This window comes from Sorex araneus, chromosome 2 (genome assembly GCF_027595985.1).
Source record: "Sorex araneus isolate mSorAra2 chromosome 2, mSorAra2.pri, whole genome shotgun sequence".
NCBI lineage: Eukaryota > Metazoa > Chordata > Mammalia > Eulipotyphla > Soricidae > Sorex > Sorex araneus.
The window spans coordinates 72,565,055-72,587,659 of record NC_073303.1 but is presented as its reverse complement, the minus strand read 5'-3'; positions in this window follow the sequence as shown (position 1 = coordinate 72,587,659).

The window sequence follows — 22,605 nt, the reverse complement described above, 5'->3', positions numbered from 1 at the left end:
TTTCGTGAATCAGTTCAGGATTAGAGGAGGTATATATTTCAAATTGATAAGTGTTAAAAATTTTCACTTAGATTCTAAATTGCCAGCTCACTGTCACTGAACTTATTATAATAACCAAATGTGCCATAGCATGCTGAAGAATTACAAAGGTAGCGATATTGAAAATGCAAAACCATGCCTGACCTTTATTGTGCAAGGAGCAGAGACCCGGTCATTTCCTTTTGAGCCTGTGAGATCCTAAATTCAAGGCTTTGTAAAAAAGGCTTTTCAGATTCAGTTTTCCAGATGATGCTTCAAAGATGTCTGCTCAATCTTTGAAGTTTCTTCCTGAAACAATCAACTGAGAAATTGGGGAAATTATAAGAAAAAGTTAAGAAAATGAAGTTGATTCAGGAGCCTATTTCTCAACCTCATTGCATACAAAATATTTTAATCAAGTGTTAAATTACCTTATTAAATGACACATAACTTTAAAATCCTACATAAGAAAGAATTTTTGGTTGCATATAAAATGTTCTAGCACAAAAGATTTTGACAGGGAAAAAAACAGGTTTATAAAGTGATGTTTAGTAATAATTCTGTCATCAAAGTAACACAGCTATATGTTGTCTGAGTGTTATGTATTATATTTACATATATATGTTTGCAATTTCTATGATATATTGATATTTTGCTTGTGATTTTTACACTTAAAGGTAGATATTATGCTAAAAGTGAGCAAAGAATTTTAATTTAGATTTGATACTCTGCTTGACATTATTTCTGTCTATCGAAAGATATTGATATGCTTTATATGCCTTTATAATTCACAATAGTCTGCAATTAAATGATATTTGAATAAATATTTTTTGAATTAAAATTTTGTAGTTGAAAGTTTTTTCTGTGATATTTTTACATTAGGAGGAAACTGAAATTACTATATTGTGAAATTGTACTCCTCACACTTTAAAAGATTGTCAAATAAATTAATGAAAATTATTCTATATACTAATTATACTTTGAATAATGAGTTAGCATGGGTGGAGATGGCAAAACTCACATACTGTCTTCTCTGAAAAATTAAATGTGTTGTGTTATTCAGCCATTACTTAGCAAACAGCTTTACAAAATACATTTCATTTCACAGAGATACAAGAGAACTAAAATGATTTACGTCATGAGTTCACTATGCCATACCCTACTTGACATCATTTTATTTTTTAACCATCTTCCAATGGACCGTGTAAGATGTAGAGGAGTTGATAGTTTAGATGACTGAATTTATGTACAAAATCTCTTACTGAAGTGCCAAATAAATGTATTCTAAAAATACATTTGGTAGGTTAAGTACAAACATTAACCAGCTAAAACTGCTTTCTTAAGAGTCCCATAATATATAAAAATGGTTGAAAAATATTGTTTGTTATTAATAATCTGATATGGCTAAACTTTGAATATATTCAAGTAGAAATAATGTTCTATAGTTAAGTATTACATCATCATCCATGATAAAATGCATTGTTTTATCTGGTGACTATAGTGGAAATGAAAAGAGTTTTAGCTAATTTCACAAATGGATCAAGCTAAAATATTTTAGTTCAACAATGCTTTCAGTCTATCTGTTAAATGTATAATTTTCAACTGATTACTTGATTAGATAATTCACTTACTAGATACTTATAAAATTAAGAGTACTACACTTAGAAAGAGAATAGGCATAGATATTTTATAAGTATAATTTGAGGCACTTCAAACAAGCATAAATCTATATAATTTCTCAAAAAACTTTTAATGATTTCAAAAAAGTCTTGAAAATGGAATTAGCTAATTGACATTCAAGAAATGTAAATGTTTGGGATTGTGCTGATTTTTATTCAGCAAGGTACCATAGGTAAATTTATCAAAGTAGGAGGGAATGTTGGAGAAGAGTTAGAAAAATTAACCAAAGTGAAAAAGATGCACTAAAGTATGAGGTGGTATACTTTCATTTAAACAACCCCTTTGGTCCTGAGAGATGAGAGAGCAGGTATGGTTCTTGCCTTGCAAGTTGATCTCTGGTATCCCATATGGTCCCTGAAAACTACCTAAAGTGTATTCTGAACACAGAGCCAGGATTAACTCCTGAGTATCTATCTCTGTGCATGGCAAAACTTAAAACTAAACAAAACTAATCTTTCCAGCTATGAACTGGATGAAAATTATAACTACACAGAACTGGATGAGGAGGGTGACAAACAAAAATGAACAGGATTGAGGTATACATCAGAGGAATAAAACTGGAAGTCCATGGAATAAACTTTCCTTTTGCATAGTAATGAAGTGGTTGCTTAATTCAAAATAAAATAAAATCTATTTTGAGAAACTTAAAACATTATTGATGTTTCAAATGAATGTCCTTCATTGGACTGACATTGGTTTCAGAAATTTGAGAAATATTGTTTATTCTTTGTAGCACTGTAATTTACAATAGTGCTAGTGATAGGTTTTCATTTGTACAATATTCCAGCAACAACCCCTCGACCAGAGTGTTTCCTTCCACCATTGTCTCAAGAGATCTTTGAGATATCAAACTCCACTATTTTCTATCCAGAAACTAAACTCCAACTTTTCATATACAACAATAAGTTCATCCTTAATAACAGTGAATAATTTTTGAATAAAAAGTGACTGTCAAACTAGTCAAGCTGAGAATGAGAATTTGTCACCATATGTTTCGGGTTAAGAAAGCCTGGCAAAGTATTTTTCTCTATCATTGACCCTTCAATCATCCAATCTGTCCTGTTCTCATAAAATAATTTGAGCTTTGTCTCCTCTCCTACCTCAAATAAATATAATAAAAATATAATAAAAATTTTATACTACTATTGAAAGATGAAATTATATAGACTTCTTTTATAAGTCATGAAAAATATAAAACAACAACAACAACAACAAAAATCAAAACATTTTTCAGTGAATTCCTAGCTCTTCCCATGTTAGCAAAGTTAACCATTTTGCTATTGTAAAAGTATATATGTGTTTGTCATCTTTTCTAATTCAATTTATTTATTTAATACTATTTTTATATACTTAGATTTTCTGAATGATAAATGAATGCATTTTAAGTTTGGGAATGAAATCTAGGACCTTAAGCAAAGTGCATATTTATACATTTCTTCAGACAATATAAAACAAATGGAGAAATTAATTTAATATATTCATTGTAAGCAACTAAAAACTATTATATTGTAATCTCATGGAGTATTAAACAGTAATTAGTATAAAGTAATAATTTTCAAAATAATCAATAAATAATCATGGTTATATATTAGAAATGATTATGTGCTCTTACACACCTTAATCATAATTCTAATAATAATTAAATATAAGGATTATATTAAATCTTATTTCTGGGAGAATGTACTTTACCCCTGTAATATTTCAAAAGAAGAGATTTTGAAGTGTTTTATATTAGATTCAGTGATAAACATTTCTTGGGGGTAGCCTTGGAAAGACAACTGCATTCAAGTAGTGCAAAAAATATTTATATTGAATATATGACAGCATTAAAGTTCATCACAGCACTTTGGCAGCTGCTCCAGATGCTACCCAATCTAAGATTTTAAGATTTCAAATAAGAGCTTATAGGTAGTTGTCAAGGTAATTTCTCTTCCCAGAATTTATTTGGGCAATTTCATTACTTCAGTCACTCTGGTTAAGGTCTCGCTCTAAGACTGAGCATAATTTCTTTCAAATTTAGTCACAGTATGTGACACAAACCAAGTAGTGCTTCCACTGACATCTGAAAATCTATGTGATATCAAAGATGTACTTTGAGGAGATCTGTGCAGCTTCTGATTAAAAGCAAAATAAAATTACATTGATAATTTTACCGACTCACTATTTTTTGTTTAGCCCTGTTCATTTATTAAAAGATTTTTAAATATTCAGGATATATGCATGTATATATATAGTGTCATATATATTAAAAGTATATGACACTATATATATACATATATATATGGATTTTTCCTGGTATATTTTGGTGTAATATGCTGTTTAATCACCAATATTTAGACTCTGGAGAAAAACTTTGAGGATTAATGTATATTTGTATATGAAATTATATTTGAATGTAAATAACTGGCTACTTTAATGCTTCTAAATTTTTTCCATAGTTTACTTCATGATTTCATGTTCTATTTGCATATGCCTTGGTACTTCCTTTTTCGGGGTGTGGAGGATGAGGGGGAACCACACCTGGCATTGTTCAGGGCTTACATTTGGCTCTGAGTTCAAGCATCACTCCAGGTACAGCTTGAGGACTATGTGGGGTACCAGAAATGGAATGTGAGTTGGCCACATGCAAGGGAAGCACCCTACCTGCTGGACTAGAGCTCTGTCTGCACCTTAGTATTTCTGGGTACCTTTTCCAATTGCCTTCTCTGCTGTGAAAAAGTATTGCGTGTCCTTTATTTTACCAGTAAATTACTTTTTTCCCTACAGATAGAGAATTATTCATTCATGTCAATGTCACACTTAGATAGACTAGCCATAACCCTTTTCAATGTTATTATATTAAAAAGAAAAAATGGCAATAGAGGTGCTTCACTTTAGGGAAAGTAGATGTAAAACTGAGAGGTTACAATTTAAACCCTTTCCCCCCCCACACACACCCCACCCCGTCAAAAATAAAATCTCAATTATCTGGCTGTTGGGTCTAAAGAGCCAATCTGAAGTGGAGAGTTGTGTGATTGCTCTAGTAATTAACTCTCTAAGAGCCCAAAACACATTTTGCCTAGATAATCCTGGTAATTCTAACTCAAGTGTTCAAGTGTCTCACTTTAAGATTACCCAAGGTGTTAGAGATGCAAATTTACAGAACAACTAAATCATAGAAATATTCTGTTACTAAGGGATTTATGTCTGGCATATTTTTTTTTCATCGTCAAAGAAAGAGGTTGGAACTCCCTAAGAATAATGAAGGTTCTCTGCTTATAATTATCTAAATTATTAAACAAACTGATCAAAAGGCAACTATAGAGTTACTAGGACTTACATAATTTTAGCATAAATAGTTTGGGACTGGGGTTTGAGAATCACATACTAGGTTAAATTTTCAACTCCTCACTTGAAAACAATTTGACCTGGGAAAACATGCTTAATAGTTCTAAGACTAATATTTGAAATCCTATTATTGTTTATTAAAATTATACGACACTATATGTTTATATCATTGTTTAAGAACAACATGATGATAGAAAGAGTTTACATGAAATAATAAACCCACAGTAAACTTGCACTGTTGATTTTTGATCTGCAGCTATTACAGGCTCCCCACCTGAGGAAAGCCTAGTTTAGAAGCCACTCTCAATAAAACATTTTTTCAGAGAAGACAGTATGTGAGTTTTGCCATTTCCACCCATGCTAACTTTTTCAAAGTATAATTAGTATATAGAATAATTTTCATTAATTTATTTGACAATATTTTAATGAATATCTACTTTAGACTTTTTAGTACTAAGTATCAGAGTTATATTGTGAGGAAAAAGATGGCCTTTATCTCAAGAGTAAATATTGTGGGAAAGACAGATATTTCACTTAAAAATCAATATCAACAATACAGAATCAAACTGTGTGAGTCAAAACTGATAGAAGAGCAAGGAAAACTAGATGAATTCATTATCATACTTGAATACTTCAACACCCTTCTTTCAAAAATGGACAGATAGAGTAGGCAGAAAATCAGTAAAGGCATAGTTGAATTAAACAACACCATCAATCAAATTGGTATAATTGACATCTATAAGCTACTTTATCAAATATTAGCATAACATACATTCTTCCCAAACTCACTTGGAACATTTATAAAGATAGCCAACATTCTAAACCACACCATATATATTTAGCAAATTTACTAATGAAGAAATCACATGGTTTAATCTGATCAAAATAGAATAAAGCTATGAGTTAATGACAGGAAGATAGCGAAAAAGTATAAAAACAGATGGATATAAGACCCACTTAACACATGGTCCAAAGTTAAAATTTCAAGAAAAAATTTAAAATACTTTAAGCTAAATGAAAACTAGAATATATACTAACTTGTGTGCTAGATTTAAAGTAGAGTTTCGGGGAAAACTTTTGGCATTAAATGTATATACTAGACAGAATAGATCTAAAATTAGTAATTTTGTGTGCGGAGAGAGTTCAAAGGGAAGGAATGCATGTCTCACATGTGCTAGGCTCTGAGTCCAGGCCCACGCAACACTACTAGGATGGCCTGATGACTCTAGGACACATGTGCCCGAGTCACTCTGCAGCACTAAGTTTGGACACAACCATTAGACCAGAAAACTGGACTTAGTATCATTGAGAGTAGCCCTGGACCCTCTGAGCACTACTTCGGTGCTCCTATAAAACAAAATCAGGAACATTTATCTTACACAAATATAAAAAGAGAAAATTCTAAGTAAGCAAAAAAAATTATAGAAGAAACCAATAAAGTTCAAAATGAGAAATCAATAGAGAAAAATCAATGAAACCAAAAGCTCTATTTTTAAAGGATTTTTTAAAAAACTTATAATGTTAAATCTCTTAACTAGATTAACTGAGAGACAATAGGAAAACATGGCAAATAATAAAAATGATAGAGTGAACATCACTACAGATCCCATGGACATTAACAGAATAATTAAGATATGCTATGAACAACTCTGGGACCAGAAATTTAATGACCTAGATGAAATTATTCTATATCTTGAAGAAAGAATTTCCCCAAACTCAAGAAACAGAACATTTTATTTTCCTTAACTCGGTTAAGGAAATAAAATCGATGGCTAATAAACTTGCAAAACAGAAATCACTAGGCCCAAATAGATTAACTGTTAATTATATCATTTTAAAAGAAATTATACCATTTCTGTGCAGTTATTTTCTAACGAAAGAGGCAGAGAAGATAATTCTTAATTGATTAAATGAGGTTGGAATTACTCTAATAGAAAGCCAAATGCTATTCTCCCAAGGTACATACTGATATTTTTGGAAACATTAATAGAAAAATCCTCTACAAAACATTTTTAATCCAACAATATTAATAAGAATTATACAACATAGCCTGGTGGGATTAACCAACATATGCAAATACAATACTATTTTAACATGAAAATCAAAGTAATACATCATTTCAATGAGCATACATATATACATATATGTGTGTAAACATATATGTCATATGATCATAAACATTTGCAGAAAGATCATTTGATAAAATTCAGCATAGTTAACCATATCTGATAAATTTCAATAAACTAGGGGTTAAAGGGAGTTTTCTCAATAAAATTTATTTGTTTAAAAAGTATAGTGAAAAAAGTAATGATTAATAGATAGAACTTACCCACTGAGTTAATAAGTACAAATTACCAGAGAACTTTAACATAAGTACAAATTACCAGAGAACTTTAACAGCAGTGAAAATACTCTATATCTGTTAAAACTCAAGGAATGTAGGAACACTGATTGTCACAGATATAGTCCTCTGGTGTGGATGTTGGTATAAGTAGTGTCTATGCTCTGAGGGCAAGGTGTATGGAATGCTGTGATTTCCTTAAAGTTTAGTTATTAACCAAAAATTGCTCTAAAAACTTAGGTACAGGTAGTCTTTTAATAATTGATAGACATTTATTAGGAGAGTATTTATTTCCATTATAAGATAAATTTCTCTCTCTTAAATCCAGATTTTAATTGTAATATTGTTACCTAAAATTTTAAATTGACAAAAACCTGCGTAAAAAGCACACCATGAATTATTTTAATTAATCTTGACTCCATTGCCTTAGAAACAAATATTATTCTCTGGAACAGAAAATGTTTAATACGAAGACACCAAGGTAAATATTGACTGGAATTCCATGTCATTTTATTTGTGAAATTGATGCCCCTCTTCACTTTTCAGTTACTTTACTCTAACTGATTTATCCACTTCTGTACATAAAATGAAAATGAGATAAGACAAGAAATAAGAAAGTATTGCACGCTTCCTTAGAAAATAAAACTACACTGAGTGCAACCTAACTTGAATGCATGAAGGAGAAATACCTTCAGCTGATACTTCCTGTCTGGCCTTATTGTAATTATTTTTTCTATAATATATTAATGGGCTAGAGCAATAGCACAGCAGGTAGGGCGTTTACCTTGCACGCAGTGAATCTGGTCTGATTCCTGCGTTCCTCTCTGAGAGCCTGGCAAGCTACTGAGAGTATCTCTCCTGTAAGGCAGAGCCTGGCAAGCTACCTGTGGGGTATTCGGTATGCCAAAAACAGTAACAATAAGTCTCACAATGGAGACATTACTGGTGCCTGCTCGAACAATGGGATAACAGTGACAATTAGAATATATTAATGAGCAATAAATTTTGTTATGCCAAAAATTCACGCTACACTTCCTATACTGTTTACTTTTATTCTCTACACTACAACACCAAGAATGCATACATTGGCCAAAGATAGTGTATCAATGCTGAACAAGGGACCACTCATCAATTCTCTTGTTCTTATCACTGTATCACTATCATCCCGTTGCTCGAGTGCGCACCAGTAACGTCTCCATTGTGAGACTTGTTACTGTTTTTGGCATATCGAATATGCCCTGGGTAGCTTGCCAGGCTCTTCCCTATGGGCAGAACACTCTCCAAGAGGGGCGGAGGAATCTGACCCGGTCAACTGCGTGCAAGGCAAACGCCCTATCCGCAGTGAGGGTGATCTGGCTGCTACATCTGTCACCCCATTGATCAGGGTTGATTTAGCTGATCTGGCTGGCTAGGCGGCTGTCCCCTTCCTCACTGCTCCATGTGCTTTCCTCCCGAAGCTACGTGCTCGGTTGAAGAGGACAGCCTTCCCCAAATAGAGACTGACGGGTCTTGGGTGGAAGGTATATGAGTAGCTGCACTCCCCCGCTAGATCCTCCAAACAAGCTCTCTTGTTCTTATAAAATAATATATTTACATAGGTTACTCCTACCATTCTTCTTTAAGTACCATCTATCAAACTAGCTTTCTTCCCTAAAATATCTAAACTTGAGTCTAAGATCTAGGAACAACACTCATCCATTTCTCCCCACCAACAACCTTAAACTTTCTTTCACAAATGGTCCTACCAATAGACCAATGGGTATCAAGCCCTGGTTTCTTGGCACATCAGTTTTACACAAATTTATTAAAATAATTGTGCATACTTCCTATATTGTTCTTTAAACAAAAGCAACGAAGGTAACAACAAGTTGGATACAATCCGTTATCAACAGAGATTATGTCTAGAGTCAGTTCCCTTAAAAAGAGAAACTGTTCAATGTAGTGGATATTCAGTCTTTATTAAATGGAGTAGTGACCAGCATCCTTGAAAGTCTATATTCCCATTTGTCCTTTCTCTCTCCCAGTGACATGGTCAGGGAGGAGAGAGATGGGGATAATGTATGTGTTTATTGGGGTGGAAGAAGAATGAAAAAAATGGAAGGACAAAAAAAATAAAGAATGGGAGGAATTAAGAAGAAAGTAATTTTAATAATCTCTGCCACTTGATGACTCTTACTCATGTGATATTATAGCTAGAGATTTATGATGTTCTTTCGCCCCAAAACTTCTCTGTGGAATGGACAAAATGTGTGCAACTTTGAAGTGAAAGGATATTTTATTAGCTGTTTTGGTGAGTTTTCAGTTTCTAAAGAGAGACATAGTTATCTATGAACAAAAGTATTTCTGGAGATCTTCAGTTCCCTTAACATGCTTTACAATATACCAAAGCAAAAAAAATAAGAATAACTGCACAAGTAGGGTAGAAAAAGAGTATTTTTTTTACCTTTAATATGTAGCTATAGTAGCTATAAAGAAACCTAGTAATGGAATATATATATGTATATATACACACATACATACATATGCATGTACATGTCTATACATATGCACAAGAATATGTATCCGTATGTATATATCTATTGTGTATATAGGTAGTACTGCATTGTTAGATGACACAGTTGGAATTATAAAAAGTATATAAAATTGTGTTTAAGACAAGGAGATAAAGCCTTTGAAGGAGTAGGAAGATGATCAAATGGGTTTGGATGTATGACAGGAAACCCATAGATTTGATTCTTAGCACTGCAGGCCTCATGAGCAATGCTGAATGTGACCTTGTGACTCCCAGTACCACCAGGCCAAATATAGCCAGCAGCGAGTCCTGGCTACAGAGCACTGCTGGTCTCAATGACATGAATTAAGGTTTGTGTCTTACTTTACATGTGTCTGATCCAGGTTCTATCTCCTACACTGATTGTGGTGACCTAAACACCAGCAGGAGTGATCCCAGAGCACGAAGCCTTGAGTAATCCCTGAACACAGTCAGTCGTGTACCACTCCCCCCCACCCCCCTACACACAAAAGATCCCATTAACATGAATAAAAGAAACCTAAATATTGTCATTTAAGAACAATGTATCAGTTATGGCAAACTGAGCACCAATTCATATAAATAAGATAAAATCTAAAATCATTATGCTACCTGGAGTACTCCTATTTTCAGCTGAACTAAAAGAATGTGTCAAAATCATTACTCAAGAAAAAAGTAACTTCATTTGTTTGAAAATGATACTAAGCAGCTATTAAATGAGTTTTTGTTTAGCAATTTGACTTAAACAACAAAACCACAATAACAAAAACACTTAGAGGGGGCTGGACAGAGTACCCAACAGGAAAGTCATGTATCTTACACCTTCTGTGGTCCTTGAGTTCGCCAGGACTGACGCCTGAGTGCAGAGCCAGGAGTAGACCTGCTATCACGCAAAAACCAAAACCAAAAACATGACTGTAAGCATTGTATACTCCACTATAATTAGTCAGTCTCTAATAGTCGTCAATGATATTTACGTTCCAAAACCTATCATCTATTTTTCAGTTCTCACATCCCTTTGTGTCTCGGTAGCATATCCTGTTGACTCTCCATTTTATTTGACAAACTGCCTTCCCCTGTTTTGGTTCTAATTTTTTGACATAAAATTCTCCTGTGTTTCTTTCTAAAAGACTGATCATTCCTTCTCAACTTCTATTGATAGAACATTTTCTTCTATCTTGCTTTTCCCTGTTAGTGTTGTAAACCTTGTCCTGTTATCTTTTAATCGAAGTACTTCTGTTCTCTCTCAGATTTCAAGTTCCCCGTGTATGTGAGGGTTTGGGTTTCTCTTTATTTGTGAGTATTTCAATATAATAAATTAATTCCAAAATGATCTTTCATGCTAACCTGTTCAGTTAAGTTTATTATACTTTACACTAACCTCATTTCCCGCCCAATGGCTTGTATCTCCATGAATGACCCTTATATCCACTAACTTGCATAAGTCAGAAGCAGTGACTCATTATTTATACTTCCTCTATGTTATATGTGATAAAAGATTAATCAGTGCAGAGTTTCCAGTCATATTATTCCAAAATGTGATATAAATAAATTAGTAGCAACATGTTAAACAAAAATAAGGGCAGAAATACAAGCCGTTGTGGGAAAAGTATAGTAAAAGCGGGTGAGAGTCAAATATGAATTCTTTTTTTTTATTCAATTCTTGCATTCCTACTTGGAACAAAGGAATGACAGAATCAACCAGATGTGGCTCTGTGAAAGAGAAATATCTACCCAGCTACCTCTGGGGTTTCTCTGGGAAGTGGAAAGTACTTATTGGGATGAGCCTTTTAAAAGAGACATTGTTTCTCTCAATGCCAATGGATAGGTCTGCTTTGAATCATCACTTATTATCAAAAATGCATTTGGACATTAGTGTTCAGTATGCTCGCTCATCTAACTTCAGCTCTCCCCAAACAGGGCGGGTTCTCAATTCTGGGAACAAATGGAAAGGTTTTAGCTTGTTTGTGTTCTTTTCCAGAGAACATGCTTCAGAAAAAGATACATTTTCTACTCTTTGTAAACTACTGGATAATGCATCTGAAGTAACTATCCTGGTACTTTCAGAATTAGCCGGCAAGCCTTGTTACTGCCTTAAAGAGATTTTTAATTATATAGTTTATTTCAGTAATTGCTTTATTTTATAGTGCACTTACTTCCTGTAAATGCACTTTGTGTACGTGGCAACTGTTGTTCCTTTAATTATAAGGTTAAGTATCATGTAATTATAGGGTAAATACACAGTTATTTTTGTCCTGTGTGCCAGTATTTAGGTGACTTGGTATTTGTACAAAGAAGCTGAATAGTTCTTGGTTGTCTTTCCATGATTTCTATAAAAATAGACCCCTGTAAAAAATTTCATTGTGTATTATATTATATCATTTTACCTCATAATCATTAGCTAGTGCCAACCCAAAGAACATCATTATGAAATAATTTATATCACAATGAAAAAGCTGTAGGCTTATAAAAAAGATGGCTCGAAAATTCCTTTCATAAGTACATAAGATACAGTTTTACCTTCCATTTAATATTTCCCAGTTTCAACTTACATCTAATCAATATTTGAAATCTAATGTATATCTAAAAATGAGGGTTAAATACCCACAACTCAGAGTCTGTTCTAATATTGATTCCCACAAATGGAAATACAAAAGTGCAAATCATAGGGATTCTCATTGAGAATCTGGATCTGTTAATACAACTAGTCAGGATACTGGTATTTGTGAGATTTGGGTGGACCTTCTCAGTGAAGTTCAAAGGCTCACGAATGCCACTCCCGGTTATCCTCAGCTTGGCAAGCAAGACCTGGTGCTTGGTTTGATACTCTAGTTGTGCTGCTATTCTGGGGGTGATGTGTAGCACCAGGAATACACCAGGAGTGCCAATAAGCAAACTTGGTGCATGCATGGAAACATTTATTTCTCACCTTTGAACTATCTTCCTAGACCCTCGTTGGAGATTTTAGTGAGTAGAAAAAAATTTTTTTTTGCATCAACATCAATGATTCTGTTACTGAAAAATAGTCAAATGCTATTTTTATCTTTATGTGTCTCCTTATTAGTCATGCCTAGAAACTAAATAAGGGTGGTTTATTAAGCAATTTTCATTTAATATTTATCATTCTTTCAGAACTAAACACACTGCATTCAGTGTGTTGATTATCTAGCAGGAGAGCAAACAGATACATAAAATAATTATAATTTGTATTCATTTTTACTCCATTGAATACTCACATATAACACAAAGGAAATAATTATAGCTGAGGATGAAGACAAAAGGAGTGAAAAGAAGATGGAAAATTGAGTCTTAAAAAGTAAAAAGATGGGGCTGGAGCAATAGCACAGTGGGTAGGGCATTTGCCTTGCATGCGGCCGACCCAAGTTCAATTCCCAGCATCCCACATGGGGTCCCCTGAGCACCACCAGGAGTAATTCCTGAGTGCATGATCCAGGAGTAAACCCTATGCAATGCCAGGTGACCCAAAAAGGAAAAAAAAAAAGTGTAAAGGTATCTTTACACTGGCAAGATGGACTTTCAAAATTATAAATGTATAATTACATATGATTTAGAGAAATAACTGTTCAACTTTATAGCATTATCATATCTAAATAATTCAATTAAGCCAAATGTTCTAATGCAATTGTTTGAAGTCTACAAATGATAATATTTTTTATTGGTAAGGAGCATGATAAATGCAATTTTGTATTGATCAAAGACTATAACCCAGATAGAATTAGTATTGGCATAAGGATTAGTAATGGAGGATGTGATTGTGTGTAAATAATGATTAACCAGAGAACTTTCTTCCATAAAAGGGAAAGAAGGGACACCATGGAATTAACGTAAGCAGTTGAGTCTTCATCATGTATTTTGATCTACTATTCTGAGTGAACTCAGATGTTCGGGACCTGGGGCTGAGAACTCCAAGCTTGCTCGGATCAGGACTGGGTCTTTTCTGCCCAGATTCCCCATTTTCCAGTAGCTAGGCGGTCTCACCCGGAAACTGCCCCCGGCACCGTGAAATCCCACCAACAGCCAACATACAGAGACTGTAAAATCAAGCTCCCAAGAGCTTATAGCCTAGTTCTCCCTCTCAGAGAACCTGGCAAGCTGGCAAGCTTCTGAGTTTTCCTGCCCACACAAGAGAGAGTGGCAAGCTCCCTGTGGTGTATTTACATGCCAAATACAGTAACAATGATGGGTCTCATTCTCCTGATCCTGAAAGAGCCTCTAATGGGACACTGTTGGGAAAGACGAGTAAAGAGAGGCTGCAAAAATCTTAGGGCTAGAATGAATGGAGACGTTACTGGGTCTGCTCGAGCAAATCAAGGATCAACAGGATGATAGCGATGATGATGATGATGATGATGATGATGATGATGATGATGATGATGATGATGATAGCGATTCTGAATGAAGGGAATGGAATGGAGCCATTCCCTTTTGTGGTTCAGCTAATACGCAGTACTAATAATCAATTTTGCATTGGGCAAGGAGTTGCATTGTGTTTTGAGAGTGCATTCTACAGTATAATGCAAAGATTCTGATCCTAAGTTTGGATTAGGAAACATATGTCCTCTATATAATATGGCCACAGTTAAATTTGTAAACATCTGAACAGATGCAGTAAAAAAACATAAGCTCAGAGAAATCACTCATAAGGCTATGCGCACACACTGCATGAGAGAGAGCTAGTGTTCTATGCCCAGTTGCACGATCACCCACACTCTGCAGGAATGAGCACTGAGAACAGAGCCAGGACTAGTGCCCAAGCATTGCAGGGTGTGACATCAGCTCCCAGATAAATAATGCTCATATGTATAACCTATGTATATTTAAATACCCATAATTAACTGTGGTCTTTCCCCTTATAATTTCTGCATGATAATTATATTTGAGACTTCTAATGAATTTGAGCCCTTGGATGTCCTCATGAACAGCACTTTGCATATTTTATCATTATTCTGTTTAAACCGTAGTTAAAATAGCAATATCTTATATGTACAGTACAACTAAAATCCACATAAGCAAGATGGTCAGAAGGAAAGCCCTAAAAACATAATTTAGCATAACCCTTGTGAACTGTTCAGGCTATTATGGAAAAATAAATTTGTGTAATGCACATATAGATACAAGGAATTCTATCAACAGATACAATCTTAATCCAAATCTTAACCTAGTACAAAAGACCAGGCTTGGGCCTGGAGCGTTAGCACAGTGGGTCAGGCGTTTGCCTTGCACACAGCCAGCAGGAGTTTAATCCCAACATCCCATAGGGTCCCCCAAGCACCACCAGGAGTAATTTCTGAGCGTAGAACCAGTAGTAACCCCTAAGCATTGCTAGGTGTGACCCAAAAAGCCAAAAAAACAAAAAAAGAAAAAGAAAAATACACAAAAGACCACGCTAACTACATCTGAGCTAAAATTTTTATTTACTTATCATTAAGATATCTTTGAGTCTTCTTCAGACAAAATCATTTCAGCTAAAACTAAATATACTTTCTAATGCTAAAAAAACTTCCAAATTTTGATGATTGTTAATGTTTAAATATGGTCTAAATATCACTTTATTACTTTTATGTCTAAATGCCACTTTTAATTGTTTTAAATTGAAATCACGGCTTAGATAATATGGATAATAACTTGATAACCAAATGCAGGAATACATACACATGCACATTCATACACATTACCAGACAACAGCCTCTACAAAACTAAATGGGTAGCACTGGGATCACAAATCTTTAATAGCCCTTTCCATTTGTTCTAGTGACTCCCTCTGAAAGGTATAATCACCACAGCCTACATTTCATCACTGACCAAGAATGATGTTGAACTATAGCCTGACCCTTAGGTAGAACTAAAATTACGCCCATTATAATTTTCTAATGGCTAATTATATATCCTCACATTGTTGGTGGTGACTGATTTGGGCTAGTCACTACAATATCTAATTTGGAGAACAAAATTTTTGCAAGATACCTCTCAACATCCGAAGCAAGTGTTCCTCAGTATATTTTGTTCATTTAAATTGTATTCTTCAATGCTGTTCTTCTCTGAGATAAAGAAATCTGGAGATCAGAGATTTCTTTGGGTAGCTGTCAACATGCTCTCATTTGTTTTGTTTGTTCGTTTTGCATTTGATGTTCCCAATATTAGTATTTTAAAATAATATTATCAATGTGAAGTAGTATCTTGGAAGACACACTGTATTGATATTTTTATGTTTACATGATCCCATCTCAATTCTCAGATTACGTGGCTTTTCTAAGTGCATGAAAAGAGACCCCCAAGATGTTTTTCTCTTGAAAGATTAAATTTATAGAGAAATTTTAGCATTAAACAGAATAAAAGTTAATAACCTAAAGAGGTTAATCTAGAAATTTCTTTGTATTTTACCCAAATATTTTAGTTCTGCTAATATTGAAAGGGAGTCTATATAGGGGGTGCTTTTTTTTTTTATAACACCTTTCTTTAATTTGCTATCCTCTGCTTTAACAAAGAGCTTATGTTCCCAGCCCTGGGCCATGTATATAACTACTGCAGCCAAGACAATGCAGCTAGTGGGCTGAAGCAACCCGTAGGAGCATCAATCAACTGAGCACATGTCATGTTGATAATAAATACTGAAAACCAGGAATCTTGAGTCCATAGACCCAGAGGCTGTCCTGTATTTCATTCAGACACTGTGGTTGCACTGTCCCATTCATCTGAGTTTCCTGATTGCTAGGCAAACATGATCTTAACCTCCATAATTTTGTGTGCAGCTCATCATATTATAATTCTTGGGTTACCTCTCCATGGGTTCCTATATATACTTTAGAGAATATCAGACTTGCTTCTATGGCACCTCAATGCATGCAGGTGTTTTTATATTTCATGGCAAAAATAGTAGGATTGATAATTAAAACAGCACGTTAAAAGATAGTGTTCCTCTCTTTCAAATTCTTGTCCCTAAGATTTTTCCAAACCCCAGTAAAAAATTTCCTGAGAACACAGGACTTCTTACATAGATGGAAAAAGTCAGGTTATCTACTATTTTGTGGGTAGAACCCGGAAACTGTAAAAAGTATTAGTTAATGTTTGTTATCAAGGAAATTCCTTTTAAATACTTACTAAACATATAGTAGAGCTAGTTGCTACTGGGAGTTAGGAATAAAAGAAAAAATAACAAAAATATATAAACAAAATAAGTAGAATTTCCTTCCAGGCATCCATTCAGATTTTGTACTTTTAAAAATAATACACAGAAACTAGAATACCTGCAAAACAGTAGTTGTTTCTGTTCTTCTAATACATATTTAAAAAATTGCTATGTAGTTTGTACAATTAACAATGAGGTCCATAGGTGAATCAGAGATATGGCTCAGAAGAAAAGCACTTGACTTTCATGTTTGTTGTCCTTATTTTGTTCCTCAATACCACAAGGGATAGACAGATAGATAGATAGATAGATAGATAGATAGATAGATAGATAGATAGATAGATAAAGTACTAACCAACAAAAGCATAAATATATGGAAAAAATTCACTGGTGGAAGCACTGAGGTCTAGATATATTGGGGAATTTACACACATTATAAAACTACTAAGTAATGATCCTCACTTGAGCTTGCATCTCTTCATCGATATTCTAGTCTTATGGTCCAGAGGTGGTCAGTGGCAATACCAATGTCCAATATAGGTCTGGCTTGTCCAACTCAATGTTCTTGATTTCATGATCCCCCAGTGATGGCTTCTGAAAAAAATTGTTTATTTAACAAATTTTTTTATTAGTGAATCACCGTGAAGTACAGTTACAGACTTACAAATTTTTGTAGTTGCGTTTCGGTCAAACAATAGTCTAGTGCCCATCCCTCCACCAGTGCCCATTTTCCACCACCAATGGTCCCAGCATCCCTCTTGCCACCCCCACCCCATCCCCTCCACCCCACTCCACCTCTGTGACAGGGCATTCCCTTTTACTCTGTCTCTCCTTTTGGGTGTTGTGGTTTGCAATAGAGGTATTAAGTGGCCATCATGTTCAGTCTATCGTCTACTTTCAGCCCGCATCTCCCATCCCAAATGGGCCCGCCTAGCCCCCTTTACTTGGTGGTCCCTTCTCTGAGAAAGATCACACTCATTTATGGAATATAAAGTCATAGAATGGGAGAGTAACACCCAAGAACAGTAGAGATAAGTACCAGGAGGGTTACTCCACAGCTTAGAAGCCGGCCTCTCATGCTGGGGGGGGAATTGCTTATTGAGTGATCCAGATGAAGATCTATTCTTCCCTGTACTTTAATTTCACATGGATTATGGTGTCTGCATCATAACTCCGTATTAATAAGATGGGTCTTTCTAGATTGCGTTCATACCCTGACATTCACACTCCTGGAGAAGTTCCTGCAAGGGGGAGAAAACAAGGGGGGGAAAAAGGAAATAACCATTATCAGAAATTTCATGGCTGAGTGATAATTTTCATTCTTTTTAGGCTACTGGTTGGTTCTAGGTCTCTTAAAAGTGGGTAATTTTCAACTTAGTAGATAGTTCATTAGCCTCCATCACCAGGAAATTCACTTATAGCCCAGACAAGCATGACTTTGAGGAATTTATTAAATATACATATGAACAAGAACAAGAACCACAAGAAAAATAGCTTTAATACACCTTAAAATTTGAAATAATTTTAGATTTATAAAAAAATGCAATATAGTAGAGAATTCTAACTTATCCAGCTTTCACTAGTTTTAGCATTTATTTATTTTAATACACTTAGGAACCATACCCAACCATGTTCAGGACTTACTCCTGGATCTTTGCTCAGAGATCACTCCTACTGGGAGTCAGGGGACAAGATGGGTCGCCAGGGATGCATCCTAGGTCAGCTACATGCAAGGCTCTTCACAAGTTACTGTCTCTAGGCTAATGTTAGCATTTTCTTGAAGCTAGAAATGCACTATACAGAACTCTAAATACTTTGTTCAGAATCATGAAAGTTTCATGGTTAACTGAAGTTAAATTTCAAACCATTATTTGTATTTGGAAGACTTAATATTTTAATGATGCTATTTCTCTCAGTTAAATAATTTAATATAATCCGTCTGCATGACAAATGGAAATTTTAGAACTTTAGACAACTATTTGAAGTCTCATTTTAGAAAGGGAGGTAATAAAAAGATTTTTCTCTTAGATATTAGTATGTATTATTTTAATTGGCATTGAGTGGGAAAATAAATCAAGATTGAAATTTCAGAAAAGATACAGGTAAGCAAAAATATGATAATATTAGAAATTAAATCAGTTGAAAAGGGCATGTTTTATCAGAGACTTGTTTCTTCAGATTTTTGGGCCATACTCTGCTATACTAACTGTCCTGTCTAGCCCTGTCTATCATAGACATTTTGGATAAAATTAACTAGAGATTTATTTTGACTTTGAGAATAATAAATTAAAATAAACTCTTAAAAGACTAAAATTATTACATAATTATACATGTATATCTATATGTGTGTGCTTATATGTACATGTATTTAAATGTATGTACATATATTTCAATTGAGAAAATAATGTTAAAAGTTAAAACAAAATCAGGAATTTTAAACTTTAATATTGGCTTGATTAGCAACATTTTTGATATATCATCATACAGAAAAGTAGAGAAAAAACTGTAGAAATATGGATTTGCCAAATAGGATATATGACTTCCAAGCTATACATCTTTATTTTATTATTAGTTTTCTTTTTTCTATTCATCTTTAGTTTGTTATTTTGATCTAAAGGAATTTAAAATAACAACAACAAAACAAATAACATAAAAAAACCTGCAGATGCAAATTTATTTTAGGCATGAAGAGGCAATAAGTGGGTAGGATATTTGTCTTGTATGTGGTCAAACAGGGTTAAATCCCTGGCATCCATTATGCCTTCCTCTTTCAGACCCACGAGAAATGAGGACAGAAACAGGAATAATCCTTGAGCACTGCTGGGTATGTTCACAAAGCACAAAACAAAACAAAACTCCCATACACTCTAATCTTACCCTTTTTCCTTTTGGAAGAGAGAGAGGGAGAGAGAGAGAGAGAGAGAGGGAAGGAGAGAGGGAGGGAGAGAGGGAGGGAGGGAGAGAAGGAGAGAGTGAGGGAGGGAGGGAGAGAGAGAGATCCCTGTGAAAGATTTATTTATTTATTTATTTATTTATTTATTTGTTTGTTTGTTTGTTTGTTGTTTTGGTTCTTGCCCAGCTGTGCTCAGAGCTGATTCCTGGCAGAGTTCAGGAGACCATGTGTGGTGACTGGGATAGAATCCAGAACTACAGCGAACAAGGCCAGCGCTTTATGCACTGAAGTTTCTCTCTGGTCCCCATGCAAAAAAATAAATTTTTAAAGTCAAAACAAAGGAAATTCAGAACTTTCCAATCAAATTCTTACCATCTTCAAAACTCCTTATATGTTTCATTTTTTGTTTTCCACAATTGCTTCACTTCACTTTGATCAGCTTAGTATCAAAGTGTTAGTTTTTGTAACGTTTTTGAATTTCTTTGAGTCTCATTTCCTTCTGAAGTTTCCTATATCCTATGAAATTGTTTTAAATGTGTGTCTTATTAATAATACTTATGTCACCTTAAGTCTCAAACCCAGATCTAAACCCTTTGAGAATGAAGGTAAAACAGCCTATCCCACATTCTAAATAGATTACATTTCAAATAAAATTATACATTCAAAATAAATTCTAAAAATTCAAATATAAATAATGTACTAAAATTCTAAAAAAACTTAAATTTAAGACAAATGTTTCATTTAGGATGAAAAAATGCTCTTGAATAGAACCACACAAGAGAAAACATAGCCAATAGATATCAAATTTATACTCAGCCAGTTAAACGCAATTTTCAAAAGGTACTATGGATCATTTACAAATTTCTGGAGATTCAATTTACAAAGTGTTATAAATATGGTTGTCTTGGAATAAAGAAATTTTTAAAGTAAACTAATGAAATTTATAGCAGTGTTCTATGAATCACATTGACTAATGTAGATACAGATATAAAATCATGAAAACTCTGAAATTCCATTTTTAGTACCTACCCTGAGAAAAATCTGATACATTATGATAAATATTTAATCACAAAATAAATGCAGAAAATAAATAGATAAATAAAGTCAGAGATAAAGTTTGAATTTATATAAAAACATTCAGTAGAATGATTGAGAAAAAATAGTTACTTATTTGGGAAATGTTTTTAATTTATTATAAAGTTAGGAAGCATCATGACATGTATTATTGTATAAATATATAGATTCATAAAAAGGTTTGGAATATATGGATCAGCAAGCTCAAGATTTTTGTAATAATGACTCAGTTGGTGTGATTACCAGTATCTTTATTTAACTCTACATTTATGCATTTTAATAGTTTAAATTGAAAACTAAATAATTGCTCTTCTCTATACTAGTCAGATAATACTCAAATTTTATTCATATTAAAATGCATATGAAAAATAGTCATCAGTTGCTAGTGAGCAATCATTTTTCTGAGCAATGGTATGAAAGACTTTTTAAAATTTACAGGAAATGAGAATATGTTCCATCATTAATATCATTTGAGCTAAGTTAAAAAGTCAGATAAGGCCCTAAGGTCACATGGAATCTTTAATGGAGCATATATTTGATTCAATCAAAACGTTGTAGTCAAAACATTTGCATCAATGAACTACACATGAATTAAAGATAAGTGAATCAAAAACCTTAATGTACTGTTTTGGAGCCACAAAATCTGTATAATTGTTAAATGTTTCATTAATTTACCAAATGGTACCTACTTTATGTCTTTTTCTATTTGCAAATTAGAGATAGTACAAAATACATTCAGTCTGTACACCATACAAAATGCTATGTTAATACTTAGAAGAAAACACTTAAGACTATAAAATGTATATCAATAGAAACCATATTTAACAGAGAAAGTTTTAAGACTACAAATAATTTTTGAAATTGTATTAAACTTCAAATGTAGTTTGTTATCAGCGGAATAATAATAATGATGGGATGAATTATATAGAATATACAACTGAAGCGCATTGTCACGTTTTTGAAATCCACATCAACTGTGTGGTGGATTAGTAAACTTTATAAAGCTTATTTGTAAAAAATCATAGCGCACAGAAGCTAACACATGACAGTAACACTGCTGATCAAGCAAACATGGACAGTTATTGTGTTTCTTGAAGCAGTTGATATATTTTCACAAAGTGAAAGCTAGGTTTATACCTTACATTTTTTTCCATGTGAATAACAACTAAAAAACCTTAGGAAAATTAGATTGGGGAAGACACCCAATAGACAGAGACAAAAATCAGGCTCAAATGTCACAAGGCTGGCATAGACGAAAAATTTCAAACTATTTTTGTTTTGTTTTGATGCAAAAGAAATTTTGGTTTAGAACCAGTTCTGTCAATTACTATGAGACCTACTAGTCTTGAGTTTCTAATTTTTAAAATTAATTTAATGATATTTTATAAATAAGTAGATAAAATAAATTAATTCTGTATTTCAGTGATTGGATGCAGATGGTACTTAGGATTACTGCTATCCTGAGCTGGGTCATTCCAGGCAATGGTAGGGGGACCACACTGTGTCAGAAACTGGACCTGGGCCTTGCAAAGCAGGTGCTCCATCCAGTCTACTGAGGTCTCTCTCCAGCCAAAATATATTTGAGCTTGAGAAAA